This window comes from Triticum dicoccoides, chromosome 1B, assembly GCF_002162155.2.
Source record: "Triticum dicoccoides isolate Atlit2015 ecotype Zavitan chromosome 1B, WEW_v2.0, whole genome shotgun sequence".
Lineage (NCBI taxonomy): Eukaryota > Viridiplantae > Streptophyta > Magnoliopsida > Poales > Poaceae > Triticum > Triticum dicoccoides.
Window position 1 is genome coordinate 43,791,027 of NC_041381.1, and position 10,517 is coordinate 43,801,543.

A 10,517-nucleotide genomic window follows, 5' to 3' on the forward strand; every position below is an offset into this window, starting at 1 on the left:
GTAAGGACCATCAACAAGCCAAAAACCTAGCTGAATGATTAAAACAAATAATCGTGTAAGAATATTTAGTTGCTTGCTTAAAAAATATGAACCATGATATGCCTATGCTAGGAATTCCTCACATAACAATAGAACATAAATTAAGGCATGTGTTACAGTCGCTTAGAATAGTAAATGAAGTAATGCTGAACAACAAAATGTATTAGGTGATGAAAAGGAATCTCAAAGATATAAACCAAACGGAAAGTACATGTTTGTTACGAAAATAGGGTAGATAAATGCATATCAATGGAAACTGAGAGGTAAAGATGATCATACATTAAATGGTTCAACAAGGAATACATGGTTTATTTCCAAACACACGTCAAAATCATATTAACCGACATAAGAATTTTCTGAATTTCTCCTATATTTTAGCAAGAAACGAATATTGCAAGGACACCATACATGAGCGAATCTTGAGACAAATGCACACTCATTCATTTTCATCTTCTATTTCAGGTACCAAATCTCATAGATAATCATGGCTGCTAGCATCAAATTTATTTAAAAGTTAGAATTCTTGTTGAACATCTCGATTAATCAGAATTCGAGAAACCAACATTGATCACATTAGAACCTTGCCCTCATCATAATGGAATTCGTCATCCCCACTTGGTCAACATCCTGCAATTAAATCAGATCCCGTGGAGGATAAAGGGAAAGTGAAGTAAGAAGGTGTGCTCACTTGGTAATGCATTTTTGTAATGTCACCCTTGTAAGGATCCCTTCAATACGTAGAAAAAAAGGAAGACCACAAAAGAGTATTGGAGAGTGCCTTCAGCTAAATCATCACCTGTCTGCCACAAAAGAGATGGATCCATCAGCAATGGCGGAGCTATGTTGATGGCTGGGGGGGCAACGCCCCCCCCCCCCAACTTTGAAATATTTGTGAAGACATCTTTATGAGGAGGCATAGATTTAGAGAAAAATAGTTGTTGGCCCCATCAGATTTTAATGATTTGCCTTTAGCCCCTCCTGAACCTTTTGCCTAGCTCCACCACTGTCCATCAGGTTTATTGATGTTGGTTGAGTGTTTATGAAATATAATATCAAACTAGATAGAAGAGTAATATGTCCATGTGTGAGAATTGGGCTTATATACATGGTCATGTGAAATATACTGCTTCAACATTTTAACTCAAATCCACTCCTCATGACCCCCTTAATCCTTATCATCCAGTCCTGCCTATTTATAGGTTCTTCACACCCTCTAAACTGTTGCATTCTACCAATCCTTCTCTCCTTTCTTCTTCCAATTGATTCACATGGTAGTTCAAGTTGCGACATTTTCTCATGATATATAATTGCCACATTTTCCTGTGATATTTTTTTTGGAAATGGAGGCGTACCCTCGGCCTCTGCATCATAATGATGCATGCAGCCACATTTTCCTGTGATATATACTCTCCTCTACCACTAAATTTATCCTCACTCACCATCAGATCCATATCTACTTCCCTCATGTGACTCAAGCCTATCTACTACTTGCCTCCTCTATTCCCCTTCTTGAATCATGATATAAGTGGGATGGGAGAAAGTAAACAAGAACGGATGGTGAGGGAGCATGCCCATTGAGCTAGCCACAAGGCACTGCACACCATGCTCAACAGCCTGGGGTCTACTCTTCGTGGAGTGCAACCTGAAGGAGTGAATCAGGGGATCAAGGGCCTCAAAATGAGATTTTGTTTCATCACAAGGGGAATCCATTTCAAGCCACTAGACATGGGAGGCATAGGGAAGGGAAGAGTAGCTTGAAATGGCAGATCTTTGACAAATTCCTTGCATGTCTCTTCACATTCTCCTACATCAACTGGTAGAGTCTTAAAAATAGTCTGCTAACTTCTTGGAGTTTCTACGGGCTCCTCTGGATCGTCTTCATGTTCTTATGCTAAATCTAAACAATCCATAACATCTGGGAACACAGACGATGGAGCTTGTCTATGGCCAATGTATGCTTGGACTACAGACCATCTAGGGACACATGTATGCGCACACCATAGGTTTCATCATCTCATTCGTAGACAATCTCCCTCATCCTTTAATGGAAATATAAGTTGGAAAATCATTGTCTTCACTCAAAATTTTGCAATACCATTTTGGCCTCGCAACTCTACTATTGTGGGAAATCAAAACCAACTTTCAAACTGGACATGAGATCGTCCACCGTGTGGCAGCCAATTGCGCCATCAACTGATAATACACACGTCACACATGGTAATCGAGGTGCGGCGTGGCATCCCCATGTGTACCGTCCAGTTGACTGTAGCGGCAATGCGGCTGTTGTATTCCCTCTACATAAGACGAAGCCAAGATAGAATCTCCTACATTGTTCATATCGGAGAAAACATCCAACAATACTGTGTTACCAACTTACCACTAGAACAGATAGCCCTAACTTGGGTAAAACCTCCTACATGTGCTTACCATACCTAGATTATCTTGCATCTCATACCTAGATTATACACATGCACATTGCGTTCACAAAATTCCCAAATCATGAGCATTGCCACGACATCACAACTTTATGTTTTTTCCAAATAAAAGTTGCATTCATCATTCTCAGAATTTATTTTAACAATACAAAAAGGATTTCCCTCGAGTACGGAAAATTCTTCTCGAGAGCTCAAAAGAATTTCCTGATAACAGACAAAAACGAAGGAATATTGGGATATTAAAAGTTTCACAACTCATGAGCTTATGGAGATATGTAGACAGGTACAGGTAAGAGGGGGGAATGGGGCTATAGAAGCATAGGCAACTAGAGGGCGAGACTGAGCACGTGAGTGTTCCTTTTTCTGCGTAGCTCTTTCCAATATCCTACACTTACAAGGCATACGTCAGGGGAGAGAGGTTACGGGTTAACATGTCTGCTCCTTATTTATCTCTCCCCCTTGAGTTCCGTTGAGGGGCCCACCACTAACCAACCATAGATTTACACTTCAGTCTGTAACTTCTTCCATGCCAAAACAGTCCGTAAGTGTAGCATTTCCTATCCCTTTCTTCGTCGTCCCACAGCTCAACATCAGCACCACAAAGAACCCCAGCAATCTCACTAGTATGATGCTCGTTCTGTTAATTAGGTAGCCAGTGCAATATAAGCCCAGCCATTAAAAAAGGAAGTACCACAACCATCGACAAGTATCCAAAAATTATGGGCCCAATCACAAGAAGTCGCGTCAAACTGATAAGTGACCAGGTGAACGCTAACTTAAGTTTATCTTGTAACCTTGATGACACAACTATGATTTCATCCCCATTGTTGTTGGTTGAACTTAGGTATTGCATGGAAGAAATCCAACAACCTAAGAACTCTTGAAGCAACCCGTTTGGAGAAACAAGTTTGGAGAAAAGAAGTTTCAAATGAAGTTGATGATGTCAGTTTTACCTCTGATGTTTTGTTGTGTCACACCCATTTGGTTGAGAGACGGAGCCATAGAAGTATATCAACGGAAGCTTCATCAAATTTACTTTCCAATGCAAAAAAACCCGTATCATATGGAGTTGTGAGTCAAAATCTCTAGTCATTATCGTGGAAGGTGTCCAGGCTGTCAAGGCTTCGCGAATTCCAGAGAAGCTCTTCAACAACTGCCAAAGTTGACCGCTTATTTCCCCAAGGAAGCCATGCAAAGATGCTTGCTTTGGAATTCTTTTCACACCTAGCTAAGGGGAGTTGTCCATGCTATAAAACCCCATCTCCCCCCATCCATTTAGAATCTTTTTGTCAAACCATTCAGCTACAAGCTTATGCAGCAAGACTGCTACAAAGATCTTAGAGATCATTGCTACCTTTGCTCTTGTGAGTTCATCCGAATTCGTGAGAAGGAGCCTCTGGTTCCCCCTAATTTGTGCTCTATGGTTACGGTCATTTTGTGTGGGTTAGTCCCGGTTTATGGTTCTGCAATTGTTCGGATAGCGGATTGAAGTTCTTGTACCTTCGGTCAGCCATTCCCAGCGTACGGGTTGCATCCAACCTTGGCAGGTATAAAGCTAGTTATTCCGGCTGCTTGCAGCTAGTTATCCTCCTCGATTGGATCCTACGACGTGAAGATCGGGCGACCCTTGGGCGTGAACTCGTTCATCGGGTTTGTACATATCAACCATGAAACATTCTTCTTGCACTTTTGTGAGTAGGATCTAGTACAAATGACAAGGCTCCAATGGTAAGGCCCGTTGTTAGAAGCGATGCCTCGAAATTAAACCATTCAGATGTTAGACCCCCTATAGATTAAGCATCAGTTAGTTCCATGAGTAACATCTCAAGTTTATTACAACTAAAGGAAATTAGAGAACCTATATGCATGATTACTACTTACAGTTATATGCAATTAACCCCAATAGCAGCATGTAGAGACAATTTATGAGTGATACCCATGCGGTTCTTTTACCGGTGGGATCAGCAAAAGAGAGCATTCGGTACCTGAATCAACAAGTCAATCAATGTAAAGGCCTGTAACATTTTGATCTAACTTCTACAGTAGGTAGATCTGGTAATAACCAGTTTGAATTAATAATTAATAATTCAAACTTGGAATTAAGTCTACTTACCCTCCAGTAGGTAGGTCGGATCACCCGGCAACAGATTGGGCAATGGTTCATGTTGTACAAAGGCAGGAAATGGCTTTGTCTGTTCATCGACAACATTCTATGATCAACCAAGAAGTTAGCTGAGCCATCTGAAGGACCTTTTTTGCCGAACTATATGCAAAACACCGCGAGCAGTCGTGTGGTTGATGTGAAAACCAAATAAAACCGAGGAGCCAGGTGAAGTATTTGTAGTTTTTTTTTACGTTGCTCATAGATAGGATTGAACACCATACTAGATAGAATAGTACTATGTCCATGTGCGAGAACTGGGTTTGTATGCATGGTCATGTGAAAGATATTGCTTCAACATTTAACCTCATCCACTCACCATGACCCCCCCTTATCCTCTGGTCCTGCCTGTTTAATTAGCTTCTTCACACCTTCCGAAGCGTTGAATTCTACCTATCCTTCTCTCCTTTATTCTTCTAGTCGCTTCACATGGTAGTTCAAGTTGAGACACCTTCTCATGATATATAATTTCCACATCTGATATACACTTTCCTCCTTTACCACTAAATTTATCCCCACTCACCTTCAGATCCATCTCTACTTCCCTCGTGTGACTCAAGCCTATCTACTACTTGCTTTCTCTAATCCCCTTCTTGAATCACGATATAAGTGGGAGGGGAGAAATAAAACAAGAATGGATGGTGAGGGATCATGCCCATTAATTGAGTTAGCCACAAGACATTGCACACCCTGCTCAACAGTCTGGGGTCTGCTCTTGCAGAAGTGCAACCTGAAGGAGTGAATCAGGGGATCAAGGGCCTCGAGAATGAGATTTGTTTTCACAAGGGGAATATTCATTTCAATCCACTAGACATGGGAGGTATAGGGAAAGGAAGAGTAGCTTGAGATGGCAGATCTTTGACCATATCTGTTCATATTCTCCTGGATAAACTAGTAGAGTCTTAAAAATAGTTTGCTAGCTTCTTGGAGTTTCTACGACCTTCCTCCAAGCTTCAGTATGTTCTTCTAAATCTGAACGACCCATAGCATTTGGGAACACGATGGAGGGAGCTTGTGTACGACTGACGTATGCTTGGACACCATCTCGGAACATCTGTATGTGTACACCATAGGTTTCACTGTCTCATTGGTAGACAATCTCCCTCATCCTTGGCCGGAAATACAAATTAGAAGAAAATCATTGCCTTTGTGTCTTTACATAATATTGCACTAAAAATGTTGCAATAGCCATCTTGGCCTCGCAACTGCACTATCATGTGAAATCAAAACCCACTTTCAAACTGGACAGGAATCGTCCACCACGTGTGCCAGCAAATTGCGACATCAACTGATAATCAACACACGTCACACATGGTAATCGAGGCGCAGCGCGGCATCCCCACAAGTCCCATCCAGTTGACTGTAGCGGCAATGTGTCTTTTGGAAAAATTCCGTCCCCTCTACATAAGACGAAGCCAGGATAGAATCTGGACAAGACTTACAAGATCAAGAGATACATGCCGTAACCATATCGTTCATACGAGAAAAAACATCCAACAATAGTGTTACCACTAGAACTGGTGGCCCTAACTTGGGTAAAACCTTCTACGTGTGCATCCCATACCTACATTATCAACGTGCAGATTGCATTAAACAAAATTTCCAAATCATGAGCATTGCTGCGAAACCCCTGCCACAGCTCAACTTTATGTTTTTTTCCAAATAAAAATTACGTTCATCATTCTCAGATTTTATTTTAGCAATACAAAGTGGATCTCCCTTGAGCAGGACATATTCTTGTGGAAGAGCGGAAAAGAATTTCCTGATAACAGAAAAAAAAAAGGAATGCTATGATAAGTAAGGCATTCATTACTCATGAGCTTGTGCAGATATGTACACAGGTACAGGTAAGAAGAGGTATTGGGCTACAGAAGCATAGTCAACTGGAGGGCGTGATTGAGCACGATAATGTTCCCGTTTCTGTCTAGCACTTTCTTCGTCCTCCCGCAGCTCAGCAACACAAAGAACCACAACGATCTCACTAGTCTCATTGGTTAGGCAGCCGATGCAAGTCCAGCCATTAAAGCAGGAAGATACAAAAGGCTACCATGGAACATTCTTCTTGCACTCTTGTGAGTAGGATCCAGTACAAATGATAAAGCTCCAATGGTAAGGCCCGTCGTTAGAAGTGATGCTTCAAAACAGAACCATCCAGATGTTAGACCCCCTACAGATTAACCATATGTTAGTTCCATGAGTAACATCTCAAGTTTGACCAAGTTGATTTGTTACAAGTAGAAGCAAATGGAAATTATTAGAGAACCTATATGATTATTGGTACTTACAGTTATACCCAATATGCATGATTACATATCCCAAGTTTGACCAATTTTATTACAAGTAATGGAAATTAGAGAACAAATATGCATGATTACTACTTACACTTATATGCAAGTAACCCCAACGGCAACATATAGAGGAAATTCTTGAGTGATACCCATGCAGTTCTTTTACCACTAGGATCAGCAAAAGAGAGCATTCGGTACCTGAATCAACAAGTGAATCAATGTAAAAGCCGTAACATTTTGAAGACACTAGGTAGATCTGGTAATAACCAGTTGGAATTAATAATTTAGTTACCCTCTAGCAACGTAGTCGTCACGGCATAAGTACGGAAGGGCCATGAAATGTGGTAACTGCCAAAAGTACAAAGCAGTAGGCAGAATCATAGAGTTGAGTGACACTTCTGATGCTGCTCCTGCCCACCTGTATCATGATAAAAATAAGGACCAGATGCCATGTGAACATATTGCACAGCTCCATTCAATAAATAAACATGAGTGCTATAATATACAGAATATATGCCCATGATGCCTATAAGCAACCCCCTTTTTTATTTGCTTGCTTAACATGTCAGTGTATGACCTGAAACTGCCTCCAAGGCAGCGGTATCATCAGTTTGGTGCTTTATGTTAGCAGCCATGGATTTGAGAGTAGTTCATAACTTCAATTTGTTTGTTTAAGCTGGTAGGTCCAGATGTCTCTACGATATATATGTTGCTTTTATTCAAACGGGTCTGATATGGCCTTGGGTGCACAAGCCAGCAGGAAATAGGCTTACCGGTGAAGGCATTGGATAGCTTATGCTAGAGATAGGAAAGCCATGAAAAGTAGTAACTCAAGTAGTAATTGTCCTTGTTGGATACAGTTGGGTCCATTACAAAAAGTGTAGTTAAATTAAGAAGAGCCTAGATGAGTATAAACCATAGTAAAAAAGAGGCAGGCCTAGGTAGTAGACAATAGCATAATTGTGCTTAAGCATGTGCTTTGGTCAAAAAAGCACAAGGCGGTGGCAAAACTCACAATTAGGAAGGACTCGCTCCAATATTCAACATATAAAATACCCTTTTCAGCCTGCACCTAGACAATCCAGACATGTGTCATCAGCAGTAACATACCCTAGAAGTGGCGGAATGGCCCCAACAACTGCTCACACCCATGTATTGACATGGTGTATTTGCTTCAGTGGAGTGTATACAAATGCATACATGATGAGATTGGATGCTGCAAGCCCAGCAGCTAAGTAATTAGCCTGCAAGACATTGCCAAAATTTCGCGATGTTTAGTTCCAATAACAACATTATACCAACTACAGTGACTGTACACAATTGAAACATAGTGTAGAGCAAGTACAGGCAAACGGCAAAGAGTCGAACCTTGCAAACCAATAATGTTGTTCCTGCAGCTCCGACACTTGTAGCCCACATGGCAGCATGCACAGGACTAATACGCCCTGATGGTAGGGGCCGTCGCATTGTCCTTTTCATTTTAGCATCATTCTTTACCTCGAACACCTGAAAAGGATGTCGATGCACCATGTTCATCGTCTCTAAGCGTGATAACCAGGTTGTATAATGATATCTATAAGTCCCAATAGATGTAAATATGTAGGAAAATCAGAATGACTTCTCAAAAACTGATATTGAAGTATGAGATTGCGTGACAATGAACACAAGGATTTCAAGAATGTGAACACAATGAACATTGGTTTGGTTAACCATCCTGCCAATGGAAAAGGCTACCCCAAAAAAACAAGCCAATACCTGGTTGAAAGTGTTGGCAGATGCTGCAACCATCATGGTACCAGTGCATGTGTAGCAAAGTCCAGCAATGTCTACAATGCTGCCACTCCCGAGCACATATCCAGCCCCCGATGTTGCCAAAACAAGTGCACTAGATACCATAAAGAAGGGAACATATAATAAAATAAAATAAAATAAATGCAATAAGAGAACAAATAATTCGCCATTTACAAGGAGTTCCAAGATGCAAGACACAGACCATGGCAAACTCATATATATTACCATAGGCGGATAGATTGCAAGAAGTTGAGTGCCATTACAATTTATGAAATCTTATGAATGGCAAAAACTAATGATACTAAACACCTTTTGACAAAAACAAACAGGACGTGGTTAAATGCTAGTTCACTTTTACCATTATGAAGGTCATCTTAGATTTTCAGGGCACACTAAACCACTAATCGACCACTATGCATACATTGTCAAGGTGAACCGACCAGACCAGTAACGATTTGGCAGCGGCCACGATCTGCTATCTAGGATCTCCATCGTGCACAAAAGTTTTGGCCAAGCTCTAACATTTCAGGACATGTGTCCAAAAAGCACAACAAAACTGGATGGTGAAGCAAGAAACAAGAACAAGAAGAGGAGAGGTCATGTGTCAAACAAACCCAGTCTGCAATACACTTACAATTCCATTTCTACATCATATAATTCCCAAATCACAGAGCAAGTAAAAAATTCATTTCTTCAGAATTTAGCCACAAGAACTGAAGAGCATATCTTCTTTACTTCATTATGAAAAACATCAAATGTGAAAGGAAACGGGAGCAAATCGCGGACCTGAGGCGGGCTTTGGAGAGCTCCCAGTAGCACCGCCCGTAGTGGCGCAGCACGTTGGAGGCGGAGGCGACAGTGCACCTAAGGCGGGCTTTGGAGAGCTCCCAGTAGCACCGCCCGTAGTGCCTCAGCACGTCGGAGGCGGAGGCGGCAGTGGCGCTGCCTATCCACATGGTGGCGTGGGCGACGGCGAACAACGAGGAGGCCGGGAAGATCGGATGGATGCTTTGGTCCAAAGAGCTTCTCCTTTTTTCTTTTTCGGAATGAATGAAAATTATTAGAGAGCACCAGGGCCCTAATTATACAACGCGAGGGCACTCATTATACAAACCCAGAGCCAGTACTTTATTAGACCACTAATTATACAACCCTAGGGCACTAATTGCCATCTTTGGTTAGATTAGGTATGCAAGTATACAGACCATGCATGTGTGCTGCCTAGGCCTAACTACTTACCTAATTATTACTCCCTCCATTCCTACGTATAAGTCTTTTTAGAGACTCCCTGTAGAGTCTCTAAATATAAGTCTTTTTAGAGACTTCTCATGGAGTCTCTAAAAAGACTTTTATTTAGGAACAGAGAGAGTAAAATATACCTCAAGAACATATCATTGGAATACACATGGGATGTGCCCCCTGGTTGCCTAATTACACAGAGCAAGAACACATGACCAAAAGTACAAAAGGAAATTATACTATCACTCAATTTGCTCTCACCCTATTTGAACAAACAGGAATGGATCAAGAAGACATATTTCTAGACTTGACTTGCATGCACCAGCCGGCAGCTGGAGGAGGTATCCACCGTGTCCTTGCCTGGAGCCGTTCACCGGGTTGTCTTCCGTTTACGGTGCACCGGCCGGCAGGTGGCATACATGCTCATGATTGTTCGAAATCACTAGTTAAGGGTTACTTTTTGCAAAGGTCACTTCCCACCTCTGGTGTTGTGACACTTGTCACTTATACATGATATAGCTTTGAATTTAGATTTCAGCCCATATTGCATCTTATCTCGTTCTA

At 41.5% G+C, this 10,517-nt stretch overlaps 2 pseudogenes; both read right to left on the minus strand.

Moving 5' to 3' along the window:
- Positions 1–2,737: 2,737 nt before the first annotated feature.
- On the minus strand, positions 2,738–5,170 carry LOC119350080 (annotated as a pseudogene).
- Positions 5,171–6,622: 1,452 nt separating this feature from the next.
- Positions 6,623–9,670, minus strand: LOC119350082 (annotated as a pseudogene).
- Positions 9,671–10,517: the final 847 nt, after the last annotated feature.